The following is a 21,225-nucleotide window of genomic DNA, read 5'->3' on the forward strand; positions in this document are numbered from 1 at the left end:
CAAGCTACTTAGCTCTCGGCCTCAACTTGCTTGTCTGTAAAATGGGCAACCATCACATTACTTACCTCACCAGGTTATTGGACAGGTGATGGTGTAAGCAATGTCATTAGTAGGTGATTTCTATGTTGATAATTACAGGTCCAGGTATTATTGCACGATAAATAAGCAATATAACTGTTGGACCACTAGAAAGCAGGTGGGGTATTTGATGTAAAGGGGAATGGCAGCCAGTCGTGACCAAGATGACAACTACCTAAATCTGCTACTTCTCCGGCGTCATCAGTGTTTATTGCTTGGGGGAGGGAAGCTACTCTGGATGTTGGATTCAGAAGCGGGGGACAAAGGCAATGGTTCTAAAAGTCAAAGAAGAAATGTGATGCAGGGCTGAACAAAGAAAATATTAGTTAAGGAATGTCCAGAAGGTAAACTCTTTTCTCATTATTAACGTGACCACGGGCCCTGCTGCGTGTTCATGGGAAAACAGCCTGTTCACTGGAAACTAAGTAGGCTGGGGTGGGTCCTGCCCAGTGGCTGCTTCTCTGCCACATGTCCCTCGGGGCATCTAGGAGACGAGCCCTAGGACACAAAGATGTGGACTGGTGATTTCATAAATAATAAAACGAAAGACAACAGTACAGCTCAGGGTTCGGTGTTTTGGAGCTGTGGGCTGTTGAGGCATTTGTCACAGGGGTCTGGCTCACAGATGCAGAAGCTGTGTGAGACCAGTAGGACCCTCCTCTGAGTCAGTGCAGACCTTGGGGTCTACAGCACGTCTTGTATGATCCGGAAGGTAGATTTCTCCCCGTTCCCATAAACCACTTCAAGGACTTGGTAACGGGAGAAGGCGCTTTTACCCTCCAGGTTACTGGTTAAGAAATGTCCCAAGTTGGTAGTGACCAGAAGGCATAGAAGGCATTGCCATCTGCCAGCGGTGCAGTGGCCCATGTAAATGACACGGAGGTCTCAAAGCAAGTCCTAACGGGAGGACGTTTCTATCCGACCAACTCTTAACTCCGTGGACGATGACCCCGGCCCACGCTCCTCGAAATGGTCCCCGGAGACTCTGATGGGAAGACAGCAGGTGGCTAAGAGCAGAGACACCCTCGTGGGAATCCGCAGTGCCAACTTTTCTTTGGAACGCGCCAGTGTTTAAAGTTTAAAAGAACCCACTTTATTTTTCACTTTGAGAGACTTTTTAATTATTTCTTCTGCTGAGCATTTCAAGATGATATCAGCAGCTGACATTCAAAATGCGTTCTATGCCGGGCACGCTGATAAGTGCTCAACCTGTGTGGTATCATTTAATCCTCCCTGGTGTTTGTAAGTTAGGGACTCTCCTTTATTTTACGGAGGAGAATCCCGTGGCTGAGCGAAGTGAGGGGCTTTGACTGGGGTCGCAGAACCAGGGTAGGACCCAAGCCCAGCTCTTCCTCTATCTAGGATGCATGCTCATGTCTTTGTTCCATCCAATTTCCTAAAATATCCGTAAGACTCAACATTCCTTCCCTTATGTTTTGCCCAGTAGACGTTCGTGTTAACACATGAGTTAATGCAGGAGAGTTCGGAGGCTGTAGGTAGCCGAACCCCTCGGTTATCCTCCCCCTCCAGGTACTAGAACATTGATTTGGTTAAAAGGTTCAGAAGCCGTTTGCTTCCCAGGAGCGTTTTCTAGCCCCACATGGTGCGCCATGGTTGGCTTCAACCAGTTGTAGAACATGTTGACCGGAGATAAAGCCTTTTCTCGCCAGTAATTTGTCTAAGGGGGATACCCCATGTACGTGCGGACTTCTGCTGGGGGTGCCTTTAAGACGTTTCCTTGATCTTAAAAGAGACATAGAAAACACAATGCTTGTCTTCTTCCTCTCGGCGCAGTTGTGTGGGAAGCTGTTGAGTCCGCCGTGCGGCTGTGAGAAGAGCTAGCCAGGCAACCAGAGGACAGCGGGAGAGTGGGAGAGGAATCCCGGAGAACATCCCTTGGGGCTGACTCTCTCCCTCTGGCCTGTCCAGCCCTAGTCGTCCCACCTGCTCACACTGTAGTACCTGTGAGGTGACAGACGTGCTTATCTAAACTCCCATGCGGCCTCTCGTGTTACTTGTAACCGACCATTCTTGCTGAAGTGGGTAGTCTGTATAATAGATTTATTTAAATGCATTTTTATAAAGATTTCATTTATTTGTGCTCCCACTGAAGTGTACAAAGAAGGGAGACATAAACTTGGAGGTGATGATGCAAGTTTCAGGGTACGTAGCAAGCAGATGGCCGGTCAGGCCCAGAAACCGGGTCCCCGACTTCCCTGGCCATCCAGTTGCCTGATAAAATACAGGGTGATCAGATAAATTTGAATTTCAGATAGATAATGAGTATTTTTCCTCAGTGTCAGCATGGCCCGAATATTACATGATGGTGTACTTACACTAAGAATTTTTGTTGATTATCTGAAGTTCAAATTTCACTAGGCATTCTGTGTGTTTATTTGCTAACTCTGGCAATCCTACTTGGCCAGGACTACGTGTATTTTACCATTTGTCCTTTTTTACTTTTGGGTTCTTAGTTGAACATACTGGATATTCAACTGCAACAGACCTAAACAAAGGGGTTTAATTAATTTATAGGCTTAATTTATAGATTGAATTTTGATATATAACTTATTTATAATTCATAATATATAATTATATAGTGTATGATTTAATTTATAGGTTTAATTAATTTATAGGCCCATGCAACTCTGCCTTCCGTTGTGTTATGTTTATTGAGAGGTAAGTTTTATTAAGACGATTATCAGCAACTTCAAACTCTTTTTCTAATTTATTTTTAATTTTTTTTATAGCGTCTGCATCTTCTGGTAAACTTCAAACTTATATCCTATCATTTTGTTAACCCCAATGAAAAGAAAGCTACCCTTTTTTCCAATAGCTGAAAACACCAGGGTTAGATCATATTGGATAGACTTAAGTCACGTATCAAGCCCTAAGTTACCATGGACAGAAAGATGGGACACACTGATTGGCCAGATCTAGTCATGTGACCCCCTTTGAAGATGGCAGTGCAGTGAGCCAAGTTTACACCTCATGGGAACTAGAAGAGGGGGAGTTCCCGGAAATAAAACTAGGATGCTTTAACAAAGGTGTTTGGATGGATTCTGGGTGACCAATAATAATGTCCACCCTAGTCACTAGACATCAGACAAAACGCTGATCTGGAAGAAGACCATGCTTTCAACTGTATGGTGGGGCCCTGGACCCGTCAGAATCGGTATTTGGAGGAAAGTGGGTGAATTAAAGTGAAAGTTATGAATCACAGGTGATGCATCCAAAGCAATCAGATGATTGTGAGTGAGGCTGTTTAGTTCTGTCTCAGAAGTTCAATGAGGTTCAGCTTGTTAGTCAATAGTGACAGAAATAACAGCAGCGGTACCAGTCCCCATATGCCTGTGTGGCTTCCTTTGATTTTCAGCCATAAAGAATCTCATTTGAGTTTTTGTGTAAAACCCAGATTTGAATTTTATTGGAATACTTATACGTGATTACCTTTCAGTGAAACGTATTGTCATTTCAGCCGTAATGTTCTAGCAAATGGAGTGGTGTTTTTTACTTTCTTTTCAAATTGTGAGTTTCATTAAGCAAATATTTATCGAGCAGGTCTTATGAGTTAGGCGTTGTGGATGACAAAGAAAAGTCAGACAAAAGTCCCTGTCTTGAGGAGCTAATTTGAAAACAATTTTCTGTGTGTGTTCTAGAAGTAAACGGTCCAGTTTTCTGCATTTAAATGCCATGTTCTCTGTGTCGTTGGATAGCTACGGGGAGGGCAGGGCATGTCTGGGAACTTGAATTCTAAGACAGAATTGACTGAGGCACCCCCCAAAATTGAAGTTGGTTATCTAGTCTTTTCTGGCTAGGTGAAACTTCTCGGTCATAGCTTTTCCTGGGGACCAGCTCCGCCCTTTTTAGAGCCTGCCATGCTTTTAATTTTACTTTTCCTGGGAGGATTCTTTGAAGACTGTGTCCACCAGAGGACTTGCGAGCATATGAAGGCAGAAGCGGTTCTGTCCTGGACTCAGCACAAGGTCCGCTGCCGTATACTGGGTACCCTCGTTGCCTTCCCCTCCGGCTTTTGTTCACTTTGTCCGTTGACTTTCTCACCTCTCATACAGATGATGAAATGGCATGTTAGTGTCAAGAACTAAGCACAACAAATGTGCTCTTGACCTCCATTGACAGTACCCCCACCAGGGTTGAGATTTGGTCCCCCCTGTTGCCCACACAAACAGAAAAGATAAATAGAAGACCGACGGGATGTGTCCATAGAAAGCAAGGTTGCTCCCTCTAAGTGCCAGGAAGAGGACATCAGGCATTGCATCAATATCTCCTCGGGTTTGTGCTGCGCTTTTCTCTCGTTGGTCTTAAGATGCTGTGATAACTGCGGGACGTTGCAGCCTGGAGCTTCATGACCAAACCGGAGACTTCCTTGGGCCCCTCCCCTGCCGCAGGTCACTGTCATCCTCTTGTGAGGTTTCTTGTTGTCGCTGTGGATGCTCACACCTCAGTCCTGCCCCACATCCAGGTGTCAGCCTCAATTCCTAACTCCCCTTCACCCACCGTGTCTAGTCCTTAGCAGGTCCTATAAGCTCTTCCTCCAAATTCTATCCTAGGCTCACCCACCTCTCCGTTCCTCCAGTGCCACCACCCCAGGACAAACACTGTCGTCCTGGGGCCATTACTACCAGAGCCTCGCAGTCGGGGTCCTGCATCTGTATTCTCCCCTATCTGGGCAGAATGATGCTTTAGATGCCTGCGTCTTATCCTTGTCTCATCCCAGTGGCTTCAGGGGCACCGTGAGAACAAAGCCCAAAGTCCCCACTGTTGACTGTAGGGCTCTCTACAACCTGGCTCCTGATGTCACTGTCACCTCACCTCCTACCCTTCCAACAAGTCTTTGTAAGCCACCCTTGCTCCCATCTTGGGCTTCGTACTTGCTGGTCCCTCCCGGAGATGCTGTGCCCCCGGTCTCAAGATCCACCCTGTCGCCCCACGAACTCCTCAGTGTCAAGTGTCATCCCCTAGAGAGCCTTCCTCTGCGATGGCTCACATTCCTCTCCCTCATGTGGTCCTGTTTTATAATGACGAGGTTATTTACCCCTTGTTTGTTTGCGTTTCGCCTCTCTCCTCTACGCTAACCACTGGAACGTAAGCTCCCTGAGCACAGCGTCTTTGTCCGACTTTATTCTGCAGCCCTGCTCCTGGATTAGGCCATAGATAGTGTTTGGTAAGTAAATGAATGAGGAAGTGATCACTGGATCCATAAATCATCTTGCTCCCTACCCACCCCATTGGCTGGGGCAGCTGACTAATGAAATACCCAATACAAGGGAAGCGGGCATTGTGTACTGCAGAGAAAGTCTTATAGATGTTAATTAACATCCAAGTCAAAACATAAACACTCATCAAAAAATGTCTGGAAAGGAATCGCACGTCATCTGCATCACTCCACGGTGACTTTCAAATGACAAATGCCCAACATCATTTAAGGTAGTAGAGTGCCTTGGAAAGAGCTGGAACCCATTGCTTCCACCATGTCCAGAGAAAGCCATTGTCCTCCACCCATGCCTGGCTTTCATTTGAAGAAACCAACCATCTGCCTTCTGTCTTGTTCCAAGATGGAAGTTGCCATGCTTCACATTACTATTATTAAATACCAATAGATATTTTCCCTTTGTGAATCACCTAGCCAGCCCCCTGATTGCTGGGAACAAACTTTGAGTAGGTTGAACCAAATGAGGTGTCAGGGTACATGCTTTCTAGGCAAATAAACTTTCAGCATCTTGGGGATCCAAGAAGCCTTCTCAGTCCTTCAAAACCACCTAACTGTGCTCCTCTGTGAAAGTCTGACTTTTTCCCTTAGGTATTAACTGGCATCAGCTGCAAAAGCATTAACCAAAAGAAAACTCGCTTTGATATGAGTGTCAGACTCAAAGAATGCAGATTTCCAAAGAACAGAATTTGTATTTTAGACAGGAAGTGCTGGGCGTGCTCACGGCTAAATGTTTAAGGGAGTGAGTGATGCATCTTTGTGGAAAGTGACAACTGCTATCTGCAATAAGGAGGGAAACACAGGGCTGTGAAGCATCAATCCTGCCCAGTGACGTGCTGCGCAAGGAACAGGGGTTTTATGAAGTTGTCCCTGTTTCTTCACCCAGGAACAATGGTACCCATGCTTCTAACAAAGGCACATGGGAGGGAGAAATGCAATAGCAAAGAAACTTTATACTGTTAAATGTCATGAAATGTTTGGAAACAAATGGAGGAGAATGGGTGTACGAGGTGCTTTTGAGTTATAACCATAACTCTGCATAGAATGAGGTCCAGAGAAGATGAATTATGAATGACTCTTTGGACACAGGGCTGAAGGAAAAGTTGCCATGTGAGGAGATCCCAGAGTGGGAGGCATCCTGCCTAGAAAGGGAATTTCTGGAAATGATGAGACTGGGGGAACAGACCAGGGGACTCTCTGGGCCAAAAGACCAGGAGAATGTTTCGTAAATTACTTTGAGGGGACGTAAAGACCATTGTCCATGGGATATGTGTCAAGGCAATTATATATGTTGAGAGATGTTCACAACTAAACAGCTTTTGGTAGCACATAACAACAAACTTTCTTTGGGCCGTTTCATTACGAGGAATCCCATGTGATGGATAAGCTCATCGGCGTCATAGCCCTCGGTTATTCTAAACACCTCAGTCGCTGCAAGGTTCAAGGGCTTGGCGGACCAGATAAACCATAGAGTTCTTCTTTTCTGTTTTTTACATGGTTGTGTATGTTAATTTGTTGTTCATTGACAGCGGGGTTTTCATGCAAACATTGAGTGACCAAGCAAGAAGTCTCTTGGTTATCTTAGCCTTACCGTGGGGGAGACTTTATTGGTTATTATCATTTTTTCCTTCCAAAACATTTCACTAGAACATATTTTTAAATAAATTACAACACCATTAATATGTAAAAATGCCAGACTAGTCTGACATTTTAACTTAAATCTGCATTGTTTCTACGGGGATGTGTGCCTGGAGGAGTAGCCCTAAACCCTAATTAAATGCGAGGGGAGCAAGTATAAAGGAAGGGCCAATTAACAATGTACAATTCCTGATTGATTGCCTCTTTTTTTAAGATAAATTCTATTGTGTATATCATGACATTATGGGATACGTATAGATGGTCAAGTGGTTACTATAGTGAAGTAGGTAAACATATCTATCCTCTCACATCCTTACTTTCTTTGTGACAAGTGCAGCTAAAATCTACAAAATTAACAAAAATTCCTAACAATACAATTTTATTAACTTTAGTCCTCACATTGTACCAAATGTTGCCTCTTTTATTGTGTTTTAAATTCTCTGACTAAAAATTTTGTGACATTAATCATCATTCAAAGACTGTACATTCTAGAGGGCATTGTTTATTGTGACATGTCTATGCAGCCAAAGTCCAGCAGATACTTGTATGTATATATCCTTGAATTATATTTAATGTCAATTCCTAGATTTTTTTTCGTATCATAAGCCTGGTAAATCATAATACTGTAAATAATTATACAATATTTACAAAAACACTGTAAATAATTACAAATTAGAGTTCTAAAACTTTTCAGGTGATAGTATGGTTCTTTGCATATCTGTTTCTATTCTGAGAAACATCCCATTTCTAAAATTTATACATTAGGTAGAAGTGACATTTTCCACAAAGTCTTGCTTTGCCTTTTTATATTAAAATATTTTAATTGCACATAAACACACTCAAGGGAGCTTATCCCAAGAAAACTGTCAGTGGGTTTGAGATGTTTGCTGCCATGTAATACTAAACACCATGTCAAAACCACAGACTCCTATAAAGTTGAATTCCTAATTAAAAGATCTTAAGTTTTCGGGGAAAGTATGCAATTAGCTAAATAGTTCAAAATAGGAAAAGGCTTATTATTTATGTTTACTTAAAAATAGATATATCATTTCTTACAATAGTTTAAGAAGTTGGATTCCTATTCTTTGAGGTAGAATCATGGGATTGTCATTCACAGATTAGCTGCGTAACCGCACATAAATTGGAAATGTCCAAGGCTCAATTTCCTCAGTTATTAAATGAGGATAGTAATATGAATACTCACCTGACAAGGTTATTCTGAAGGGTCAATAAGATAATGAATGTAAACTGCTGAATGGAGGGCTGGACATATCAGAAATGCTTAATAAATGCCAGGGCATTTTTATTATTATTGTTTTTATATTTTTTGGTGGAAAATATTAATCTTCTGAACTATCCTGATTGATGCCAAAAAAATTGTAAAGAAACAACCTCACAGTCCTGTTATCCATATGGCATAAGTTACAGGGCTCATCGTGTAGAAGGCAGTAAAACCCAAATAGGACATAGCATCTAGGAAGCAGCTGTTTGCAGCTGTCTCACCCAAGTTCACAGTGGAGAGTTCCACACCTAATACAGATAGCAAGTCTGCCCTCTGGTGGCTCTTCTTTTTGTGTTAGAATTTTCCCTTCTAGACGGGAGATTTTCAATCTCCTTGAAAAGTCAGCGTGGTGCAGCTGGAAGGGCAGTTCTGCCTCCTTCTTTTGCATGTTGTCTGATAAATATGCAGGTAGACACCTACGCTCACCACCTGCGTGGGGAAATGAAATGTTTTATGGCCACAGTGAAATGCCTTCCTCCTTTACGTCCGGCCGTTGCTGAGGGTTATTTACAAGAAAGCTGAGCGGTCTGATCTCTCAGCTGTGGATGGTGAATGAGATTTTTAAGGTGTAGGGAAAAGGAGAGACCAGTGATAAAATGGGCCAATGCACGAGAAAAAGCGTGAGACTTTCACACTTAGGTACTGGCGTTGCAGGACATTAGCATCCACGATCTCACTGGATGGGAAAGGGGATATTTACTGTTTCTTCCATGAGGTGTGTGCATGCGCTACACACACACACACACACACACACGTGCACCACACACTCACACACACGTACACACACAGGCACACACACGCACACACAGTGGAATGGAAATTGTTCCTGCAAAGGGCTGCAGTTCTGAGGCAGGATGTAGTCTTTTATCTTCCTATTCACATTGGTAAAAATAAATTTAAAAAAAAATTAAAAAATTGAGACTTCCAGGGGCTTCTGGGTGTTAAAGCAGAAAACAGTTGACAAGTCAGTGAGTGACCTTGAAACAGGACACCCACCTGCCGCAGCCTGCTGCCCTCATAGGTCTTCCCCTTCTGCTGGACCTGCCAACTCGATGCACACCAGGACGCTTTAGGGACTAAATGACAGGGACCTAACTCAAGCACATAGTGCGGGGAACAGGTTGGCTCAGCTAACGGGAAGATCCATGGGTTCATCTGGCCTTGGCGACTGGGCTCTCAGGAGCTCAAATAATGTCCAGTTGAGGTTTCTTTCTCTCTTTCTCTCTCCTTTCTGTCACTTATCTCTGATTTCTTTTCCTATGTTGCTTTCATTCTCAGACTGTCTTCAGGTGGTGACAAGGGTCCTGAAACGCCAAAGCTCCATCTTTATCACTGTCTTTGTTTCAGGAAGAGGAGAGACCCTCACTCTTGGCATCTCATCAGCCCGAGCGAGGAAGGACCATACCGCTCTCGGATCCGTGGCCACCGTGGGTGGGGCTGGGCTGCTCTGAACATCCTCAGTCGTGCGCCCAGCCCTGTGTGATGGGGGGAGGGGGTTGCTGAAGACTGGTGGGGTCCTGTTACTAAAAGAAAGGCAAAGGCTGTGGATGGGAAGAGCCAAAATGCATAGCAATAACATTTGGTGTCCCCAGTATGTGCTCTTGTTGTCTCTGCAAGTTTGCTTAAAGTTTCTTTTTTTCTTTTTTTGATGACCTCCCTGACCTTTCCGAATTGTACCTACCGTTCAGTGTAGAGGTCAAATTTTACTTCCTCTGTAGACTTTCTCTACCAGCCTGGTTTCCACTTCTCTACCGTGTTAGAAGCCTATAGCACTTAACCTGGACTTGTCATTAAGTGCTCAGGGCAGCTGCTGTTATCTTGCTGTCTCCACTCTTATTCCAGCTTTCCAACATTTCCTCTGCTTCGTGTTTAAATATTGCATCAGTGTTTGTTTTAGGGGCTGACAAACTTTTCGAATGCCTGTCTTGTCTAACGTTTGCAGTACTGACTCTTCTGATCACAATGACATGGGAATTTTCAGAGACCCAAAGACACAGCCTGTTCAAAGATATGCCCTTGCCCTCTGCTCACTTTTAAGTGCAGTGCCCAGAACCTTTCGTTGTGGATGGAACTGCTGTCAGCAGTCTGCCTGAAGGTGGGCTGCGTCAGTCACGGGCAGGGTCCTGGGGTCCCCAAGTGGGGGATGCTCCCTTAGGGATTGGGGGGCAGAAGGTATAGGGGCACCCCCTACCTTGCAGCTGATGATTTGGGAGTTTACTCAAACCACCCCTCTCAGGATGGGGCGGGGGAAGGAAAGTTGCTTTGTCCTTTTTTTTCCCCAATGAGGCAAAGATTGTGGATCCAGGTGAAGGTCAAGTATAAACTCCACCCATGGCAAAATCCAATTATAAACTCTAACCTTAGTGAAATGCCACTAGAGCTTGGTTTCGCTTTCTTTGGGATGCAAACTGACAGTGCTGTCTGTGATGTATTCGGGAAGACATATCTATTAAAGCCAGCCTAACAATGGGGGCACACTCAGATTTGCATTTTAATTCATTTTCCCTCAGTGCCGATATGCGGCTTATCTTTCAAGAACAGGCTCACATCAACCCTGATATACGTTGCTTAAGAATAATGCTCATAATCTATTAGTTTAATCTGCTCACATGAGAAGGAAAGAAGAAATCGTGCACGGTGCAGAAGGTTTCAGGCCCCATTGGGGGATTTTTCCCAAGGATTTCCCATAACAGTTGTTTTCAACTTCTGCTTCTTTTTCTGCTTCTAGCTGAAGTATTAACAGCTCAGGGAAGAGGTCATGTCTTCTGCTTAGGGCCGGACAGGCTGGAGTTTATAGTGTGGCTCCCAGACATGTTGGTTATATGCAAACTACTGAACTCCAGGTGTCGTTTCATGACATGTCAGAAGTGTATCACAATACACCCTTGAAAATGGGTTTTGATAATTACAGATGGTGTCTAAAAATTGCCCATCAGAGGACCTGTCAGATAAGAGATAATAATCAATATTTTTATCTTTCTGGAACTAAGATATCTGCTGAGACTTTTGTATTTTTCTGATACCTGCAACGCCGTGTGCTGTTTCTCTCACCTCTGTCACTAGGGGCAATTTTGAGATTGTTCAGTATGATTTTTAACCATTGTGGCCATTTCCCATGTCAACAGATCAACCTGGAACCTCCCTTTCAGGGCTTATAGTCCGGCTGCTCCGCCATATATTTACAGCATCCCCTATTGTTGAGCATTGAGCTTGCTTACAATTCTCTCTACTTCCCATCTATAAAAGGTCAAGACCTTATTTAGAGAACTGCTTCCATTATAACCTTGGGCCAAATCTAGAACCATGTCTTGACCGTGCAGTAGCCCAGTAGGTGAAAGTTACAAACATCACTGGCTTTTGGTGGGATGTTTGGCCAGTTGACTTGTTTGGCCAACTGTTGGATTTGGAGTTGTCTTGCCGTAAAACACCTGGTATAGTGCTGGGAGGTCAGGAGCAAGAGTTAAAAGGATACCTAGATGTGAGGTCCCAGCCTGGTCTAGAGCATAAATACCTCATGGAAATTCTGAAAAAGAAACCCATTCTTTGGAATCACAGAGAAGCTCCATGCCTCTTAAGATGAGAGGTAGAGATGATGGGAACCAAGGGGGCGGGTGGTTTGGCCGCCGTAATTTCTGGTCCAGGGAGCTGCACTGCATTATGCGTGGAGAACGAGGCCCTGCAGCTGGTGCATTGCTCTGCAGCCCCTGAGCTAAGAGAGCCCTTATCGCCATGTGTGGGGAGAGCGGCCTCCGGACAACAGGCAGATGCAGTGTCCTCGTCTTCTCCAAGTTGCTCTGGGACTTGGAAGCAAAGAAGCAGGACCAGGTAAGGGGAGCACCAAGGAAAGTGAGCTCTGAGGCCAAACCTCTGCTCCATCTCCCATGTGCACTCCTGTCAGTGGGAGCAAGTGCTGGTGTCTGGGAAGCACATCCATTCCCACCTGTCCTGACTGTCTATTGGAAAACAACATGCCCCTGTGGCAGTGCCTGGAGCCACCCAACTTCACTCACTAATGAGTGGGCTACGTGATGTGGGGTGATGTATACAATGCAGCCTTAGAGTGGGACTTCGAGTCTCAGTTCTGTCTCTGTGGGTTTTTGTTAATAACTATATGAACTTAGTAGCGTTGTTTAATCTTCCTAGCCCTGCTGCTGTTCTTCAAACCAGGATAACATGTACAGAACACTTCATTAGAAAGTAAGCTCCATGAGAGAGGGGCTTTCCCCCCCCCCAATGCCGTATTCATTTTTTATTGCCGCGGTAACATATTATTGCAGACGAGGTGGCTAAAGCAACCTGGATTTGTCCCCTTACAGTTTTAGAGGTTAGATGTGCAACTTGGGTCTCACAGGGCAAACAGCGAAGCGTCAGCAGGGCTGCTTCCCTTTCTCCAGGCTCCTGGGGAGAATTCATTTCCTCACCTTTTCCAGCTTCTAGAGGCTTCCGCTTCCTGCATTCCTTGGCTTGGGGCCCTTCCTCCATCCTCAGAGCCAGGGACAAAGCACCTCTCTGTGCCTTTCTTCAGTGGTCACATCTCTCTCTGACCCCAGCAAGGAAAAGTGCTCAGCTTCTAAGGACCCTGTGATTACATGAGGCCCACCTGGATAATTAAGAATAATTTCCTCATCTCAAGAGCCTTCACTTAGTCACATCTGCAAATTCCCTTTTGTTTAACATAGTCACAAGTTCCAGGGATTAGGACGTGGATATCTTTGGGGCGGGTGGCGGGTATTATTCTATTATAACTGCCAACACCCAGAATAGCGCTTGGCATAAAGTATGCTCTCAAATATTTGCCAAAGGAATGAATCGTGCGTATTGAAAGACTCGATGTCTTTAAAGTGCACAGCAGGATACGTGGATGAGACCTTGGTCAGAGCTTTGCATTGTTTGCAGGCAGCTCTCACCACTCAAAGGGCAATTAAAAAAACAAACAAACAAAACAAAATACAAAACCACTTATAGGCCCCCTCACTGATGAATATTCCTCTGGATGCCAGCTCTAGAGCTACCCAAATCTATCGTCCCGCTGCAGGGGAAGGAGGCAGGGTTATTTAGTTGCATGGAGTGACCCTAACTAGTTCTCATATCAGGGCCTATTTTTCCTAATTTTGTGCCTGAGGAAAGATCTGTCTTTCTTTCGAGTCATTAACCTTCCCCTGAGTACTCGCCCGGGACCCCCAAACCCTGGGGAACTTTCAAAGTAACCCAAATTCTCAGCGCTGAGCTCCTGAGACGCTGCAGTTTTGTGTCTTCTTCGCTTGGGTTCGTCCACCTGCAGTTGAGGACCAATAACAGGTGACTGGGATTTTTCCGACTTCGTTTGCACATCTCTAAGTTGGCATTATCTTGTTGGCACTGTGCCTTTATTCCTTGGATTTGCTGATTTTTTTTGTTTCGGACTAAGTGGTGGAGAGGAGGAAAGATCAATACCTCGCAGTCCTCACCGCTGTGCCCTATCAGGAAGCAAAGCGTGTGTCTCGTGTCGAGAATGCAGAAGTTAGGATATCCGCACAGGAACACCAGCGTCGGAGGTCTGCTCTGACCCTTCATTCCCTTCAAGAAATGATTTGGATTTTCAGCACCTGAGTCTCATGAGGGTGAGGAACTTGAGTGCATGAGCTAGGATTTCCGAATCCTTTTGGATCCTTGGGCTAAAAGTTCAGACTGATGGGCTAAGCTCGTTCTACGGGGCAATCTAAGGATGCCTTTGAGAGTAGCTGACAGGTAATTTGATACGTTTTCCAATAGTCTAGCACTTAAAAGGGAGACTCTGGCATCAGATGGCCAGAGTTAAAGTCTGGTATCCACCAGTTTCTGGGCTGCATGACCTTGGGCAAGCTGCTTAAGTCATCTATTCCTCAGGTCTTTATTTATTTTTTTTTTATCATAAAGTGGTAATTCAAACCATACGTATCTAACAGAGTTGTTATGAAGACAGAATGAGTTAACGCAGAGTAAGCACTTAGAACTATGTCTGATGTACACAGTGGATGGCTGAGAGAGGTTTACTGTGATTCCGTGGCTACGACTAATATTCCCATTCATAAGCAAATAACCTGAACCTAACTGTGAAAAAAGGTGGCCATTGAGGTAAGAAAAACGACGGTCTCCTTTGGATAAATATTTTCCATAATACGTCCCTGGGAACACATTGTCCGCAAAAGATGTTAATGGGAGTTCTGAGTTACAGGGTACCACAGTCATAAATATTTGGGAAACTTCTCCTCTTGGAGATTCATGATGCACATTAGTGTTTTAACATTACAGGTTCTGCCAGAGCCTGGAATAGGGAAAGTCATTTGACTTTGTTGAATCCACTTGGTCCCGGAGGTGTTTGACCACAGACTCCTTGGTGGGGTGGGTTTTCCTGGAGGGGGTGGGCGGGAAAAGGCTGGGCGGGGGAAGCAGTGGTTGTTGCTGTGGTTTTGCTGTGCGTAGCACCTATTAATAGTTGCAGGAACAAGTGTTTCCTCTCCAGGGCACACTTTAGCACAGGACTGGTATTTAAAGTGTGCATGAGAGTCTGCGTGAAATACAGATTCTGACTCAGCCTGGCGCGAGGCCTGAGAATCTGCATTTCTGACTAGTTCCCCGGTGCTGCCGCCGGTCTGCAGGCTGCACTTCTCTGAGGACCCTCTTGGTGACACAGACCACCGCCAGCGCCAGCAGACAGGGTTCTTGACCTCCAAGCAAGAAAGAATTCAAGCACAGGGTCACACTCGAAGCAAAGAAATTTGTTAAAGACAGAGTGTAGAAAGTAGGGCACACTCTCAAAATGGCAGGGAGCAGGCTGCTCCCATAAGGAACAGCGTCACCCCGGGGTCAGGATCTGTCCTTTTATGCTAATCCCCCATAATAGGCCAAGCTGGGGTTGGAATGGTCATGGATTTCCTGGGAAAGTGGGGGAGAGTTCTTAGAACCGGGAACCCCACCTTTTTTTGACCTTATAGGGTAACTTCTGGGGGTTGCCACGGCATTTGTAAACTGTGGGTGTGACTTTTACTATGTTAATGAGAGCAGTTGATTGAGGGACACTGTTGCGGCCAACCCCACGCATGCCCAGACTAAAGGAATCCCCCCTTTTACCTTAGGGAAAGATGTTATGGCTAAAGCAAAGTGGCTAAAGGCTATCTGTCGGTTACATCTGCCCTAGCTAAGCATGCTTGGGTTCTTGTGACCGTCTTATCCTGTTGGCCTTCTCCCCTGACCTCCACCCTCCCTGCCTGCAGGGTGTCTGACTCCTGTCTCAATAAGAAGAGAACACACATGGGGATGACCAGAGACGTTCGCAGTGATACACTAGGGAGAGGGGATGGAATAAATGGTGGTAACTGTTCCAAGTGGAGATACGTGGACTTCTGTCTGCACCCATTCCTTGATTTCAGTGGTTGAAAGTAACAGGATAGTCATAATGAAGGTCTGAGGAATGCCATATTTTGGATTATTTGCTCTAGTGATTTTATCAGGCGTGAATTTCCTTTCTTAATGATAGAAGTAGACAACTGAATCTCATTTCTTGTTTCCTCTGGAATCAGCTCTCTTCCCTGCCCTCTGCCACCGTTCCACTCATACACCGTCTGAAATGAAGTAGTTTTTTCTTTCTGTTTCCTGTTTTGATTCCTTCTCGCTTTGTCTTCCACCCCACTTCCTATTCCCAGTGAGCCCTGCAATCCTTGTCAGCTCACTTATACAATTCCTGGCCCCAAATTTAATTGATAATTTTTCACGTTGGACTTTTAGTTTGTGACTTGTAGGAGTAAAAAGGGTGGTCTGTATGTTTTTAATCTTCTTAAAATATCATGTGAATAGAATTGCTTAATAATTTTCGTTTTGTTCCATAACATGTATAGCGTATGCAAGTTCAGTGACTGCCTTATGAAATAACATGGGAAGGTAGATTTTTTTGCTGTTTCTCCTTCTACGAAAAGAGGAAAACAAGCCCTGTCCCCCTCACTGTCCTCCCAATAAGATGTAAAGATGCTTTAGAGAGCATTTGTGGAAGGACTTGACAGATGCCCTTGGAGAGAAAGCATTACTTTACTCACTGGTGTTTTGAATATCATGAGAGTTTGAATTACGAACGAGTACACCCAAGCACATAATCAGTTAAGGAGACTTTCAGACTCATTGTGGACACTGCTCACAGGCAAAATTGATCGTGCAGCTCCAATTGCTACAGCCATGGGGATTTGAGACCACAGCTACATCCATCTAATTCAGGAAGGACTTGAAATAGCTCCTGCATTTTCAGGGCCAAAAAAAAAAAAAAAAAAATAGAGCTTTTTCACATTTATCCTGAAGATGGAGCCATTTAACATTTTGGATACTTTCTCATTTTTAAGATTTATAACTTTAAATTGACTTTGTTTTGAGACATTAATGTTTCAGGATCATATTTTCCCCCTAAATACTACAATTGCTTCCTAACCAACAGAAAGAAGAGTGTTATGAGTATTTAGTTGGGGTCATGGAAATCTGATGACCAGCCTGTGACCTTGTCCGTGTTTGCAAAAGTCACCCTTTCTAGCTTCCCTTTTGCTCCCGGGATCTATAGACTCAGAGAATTATTTATTAAGTATTGTGTCCACAGCTGGGGCCATTTGGTCTTTTGAGCTAGGCTTAGTCCTGTGAAGGACCGATTCTGTTCTCAGGAGGAATCTAAGGGCTGGAGACATGACCCCATGTTGGGACCCTCTGATGCTTTGATCATAGGCATCTTCTCCATGTTGGGCTCCAGCATCTCACGGTCTGGAGTCCTGACTCGGAGCCCTACTGGCTTAGGGACTGTCATCTGTCACCCACTTGTGTATCAGCCCCCCAAGTCTGGATGCCAACAACAACAAAAACAACAGCAACAGCAACCATTACTCCTGCTGCTGCTTCTCCTTCCCTATCTTATTACTACTGTTGTCATTATTGTTAGTATTTTTATATATCTATGGCGGTAAAGAAAATTAGCCATGAACTTAGAGTATCAAAACAGAATTATTATCTTTCATAGTTTCTATGGGTCAGGAATTTGGGAGCAGCTTAGTTGGGTTTCCCCATTTAGTGTGATACTAGCCGTGGTTTTTTGTCGATACCTTTTATAGAGTTGAAGTCATTCCCTTGTATTCCTAGATTGTTGAGGGTTTTTCTTGTTTGCTTGTTTTGTTTCTTGTCATTAAAGAGTCTTGGCTTTTGTCAAATTATTCTTCTGCACCTGTTGAGATGATCATGTGGTTTTTGTCTTTCATTGTATTAGTAAGACATATTTCACTGATTTTTTTATGTCACATTTTAAAATTCTATGTGTTGCTGAATTTGGTTTGCTAGTGTCTTGAGGATTTTTGTGTCTATATTCACAAGGGATGTTGGCCTGTAGTGTTCCTTTCTTTTGACATCTTTGTCTGGTTTTGATTTCAGGATGAGGATGGCCTTACATTCCCTCCTCTTCTATGCTTTTGGATGAGATTTAGAAGTGCTTGTGTTAATTTCACTTTGAAATTTTGGTAAAATTCACTGGTGGAGCCATCTGGGTCTGGGTTTTTCTTTATGGGAGGTTTTTTTGATTACTAATTCAATCTCTTTGCTTGGTATAGGTCTATTCAGATTTTCTGTTTCCTCTTGAAGTTTTGATAGTTTGTATCTTTCTAGGAATTTTTCTATTTTATCTAAGTTATTTAATTTTTTAGCCTATAATTGTCCATAATATACCCTTACAATTCTTATTTCTATAAAGTTGGTAGTAATGTCCCCTTTTTAATTTCCAATTTTAGTAACTTGAGTTTTCTCTCTTTTCTTAGTCATTCCAGTTAAAAATATGTCAGATTTTATTGATCTTTTTAAAGAATCAACTTTTAGTTTTGTTTAATTTCTCTGTTTTTCTGTTTCCAGTTTCATTTATTTCTGTTCTAATCTTTTTTGTTTCTTGTCTTCTACTTGCTTGGAATTTACTTTGTTCTTCTTTTTCTAGCTTCTTAAGTTGGAAATGAGATGGTTGATTTGAAATCTTTCTTTTTTTTAATATAGATGTTCACAGGCTTAACTTCCATTTAAGCACTGCTTTTGCTGCATCCCATAATTATTTTGTATATGTGCTTTGTTTTCATTCATCTCAACGTCTTTCCTAGTTTCTATTATAATTTCTTCATTGACCTTTTGATTAGTTAGGAGTGTGTTGCTTGATTTCCACACATTTGTGAATTTCCCCAATTTCCTTTTGTTAGTGACTTCTAATTTCATTTCATTGTGATTAGAGAACATCCTTTATATAATTCCTATTCTTTTAAATTTATTGTGACTGTTTTATAGCCTAACATATGGTCTCTTTGGGGGAATGCCCTATGTGTACTTGGGAAGAATGCATTTTCTACTGTTATTAGGTAGAGGGATCAATAGAGAGATGTGTATTAGGTCCAGTTAGTTCATAGTGTTGTTCAAGTCTTCTATTTCCTTGTTGATCTTCTCTCTGTTTTTTCTATCCATTATCAAAAGTGTTATATTGAAGTCTCTATTAATGTTGAAATATCTATCCCTTCCTTCAATTCTGTCAGTGTTTGCTTCAGTATTTTGAGACTTTGTTGTTAAGTGCATATGTGTTTATAATCATTCTGTCTTCTTGATAGATTGACCGTTATGACCTTATAAAATGTTCTTCTTTGTCTCTAGCAACACTTTTTTTAATCTTAAAGTCTATTTTTTTCTGATATTAGCGTAGCCACTTTAGCTCAGTTTTGGTTGCTGCTGGCATGGAATGCCTTTTTCCATGGTCTTACTTTCAACGTACTTGCATCTTTGAATCTAAACTGTGTCTCTAATAAATAGAATATAGTTGAATCACGATTTTTTTTTTGAGACAGGGTCTTGCTCTGTTGCCTGGGCTAGGGTGCAGTGGTGTCATCATAGCTCACTGCAACCTCAAACTACTGGGTTCAAATGGTCCTCCTGCCTCAGCCTCCCAAGTAGCTGGGACTACAGGCTGGCACCACCACACCCAGATAATTTTTTTCTAGTTTTTTATAGAGATGGGGTCTCACTCTTGCTCAGGCTTGTCTCAAACTTCTGGCCTCAAATGATCCTCCCGCCTTGGCCTCCCAAAATGTTAGGATTATAGACCTGAGCCACCTCATCCAATGAATTATGATTTTTTAATCCATTTTGCCAGTCTAGTTGGGATTAATACCAACTTAATTTAAATAATATAAAAACTTCTCTCCTGTATAGTTCTGTTCCCTACCTCCTTCTCTGGGCTATTAATTGATATTCAAATTACATCTTTGTAGTTTATAAGTTCCTTGATAAAGTTTTACAGTTATTGCTTCATGCAGTTGGCTTTAAAAGCAGATAGGAGAAAAAAATTACAAACAAAAATACATTAATTCTGTCTTCTATATTTACATATATTGCTGCCTTTCTTCATGTAGGTTTGGCTTACCATTTAATGTCCTTTTGTTTAAGCCTGAAGGACTCTCTTTTGTATTTCTTGTAGGGCAGGGCTGCTAGTGATTTTTCCTCTCAGTTTTTTTACCCCGGGGGGGGGGTTGCTTTAAATTTTTCTTAATTTCTGAATTATAGTTTGCTTGATATCAATCTTAGCTGATGATTTTCTTTCAGCAGTATGAATATGCTACTGAACTGTCTTCTGGCCTCCGAGGTTTCTGATGGCAAATCAGATGTTCATCTTATCAAAGATCCCTTATACCTGATGAGTTGCTTGATTTTCTGCTGTTTCCAAGATGCTCTTTTTGTTTTTTGACTACTTTTTTCCTGAATATTGGTCATAGTTTCTTATTGTTTGCAGGCCTCCTAACATTTTGTTGAAAACTATATCAATGACATTGTAGTAACTCTGGATTCTGATATTCCTCAGGTTATTGTTGTTGTTGTTTCTGGTTTTGTTGTATGTTTTTTGTTTATAAACTTGCCTGGGCTAAAGCTGTGAAATCCATTTTCTCCATGGTGTGTGCCCACTGATGTTTCTGTTCAGTTTTTGTTGTTGTTGCTGTTCTTCTTCTTCTTTGGTTTTTCATCTCGGTTTTCAAAGAGTTTCTGTATTGTCTGTGTAGCTTAATGACCAGCCAAAAAAATCAGCTAAGTCTGTAGTCAAAGACTTTGAGCACTAAGAAGTCTCCTATCCTCTGTTGATGAATCTATGTGTATGTAGGAAGTGCATTCCAAGTTCAGGCCATTTTCAAGTCTTCCCAAGTGTTTAGATTCTACTGGGCCCTTTTGCATCACCTCTGCACCTGCACACAGCCTAGGATTAATCAGGAATGTGTGGATAGATTGGCCCTTGTGGCCTCCACTGAACATGTACACAGTCTCAACTGGAAATATTCAGGCTAGTAAAGCCATTGGATCTCCCCAGTTTTCCACCACTGAGAATATCACTTCTACCAACTACGCTGCTGGATATATTTGCTGCCCTCCACTCCAGATCAAGCAAGCCTTTTTTGACCATGGCAACCAAGCTGCCAGGAATCACAGCCTTCCCCACCCAGGCAGAACCTCCACGTAGAACACCAAAGTTTCCCTTTGTTCTTACCTGGAGCCCAGTAGTTTCTCAGGTAAATACTTCTCAGATTATTGGATTACTCTGGTTGATTTTTAGAATGCTACATGTTTTTTGGAAAGTCAATTGTGTCCAGATTTATCTTTGCTTTTTGGGGTGAGGATTTACTGACCTCCTCATTCATCCATAGCTGGAAGTCCCAGCCATTTTTAGGGTGTATTTGCATCCTATCATTCTGCAAAGAGCACAACACATGGGGAAAATTTGTTTAAAAACAATAATTGTAGTCTATGAATCTATCCTTTCTTGGGGGTGAGAAGGATCGCCACATGTTTTAACTGGTCTTACTTGTAACCATTTGGTATTTTCCTAAAAGTTTTTCCATAGCACTGTGGTTCTATAGAATAACATAGTCTTATTCTATTACTCGGGATAGGCAACACTAGCGGCATGCAATTAACCCACAAAATCTTAGTGATGTCCCACCACTAAGATTTACAT

This window comes from Lemur catta, chromosome 2 (genome assembly GCF_020740605.2).
Source record: "Lemur catta isolate mLemCat1 chromosome 2, mLemCat1.pri, whole genome shotgun sequence".
NCBI lineage: Eukaryota > Metazoa > Chordata > Mammalia > Primates > Lemuridae > Lemur > Lemur catta.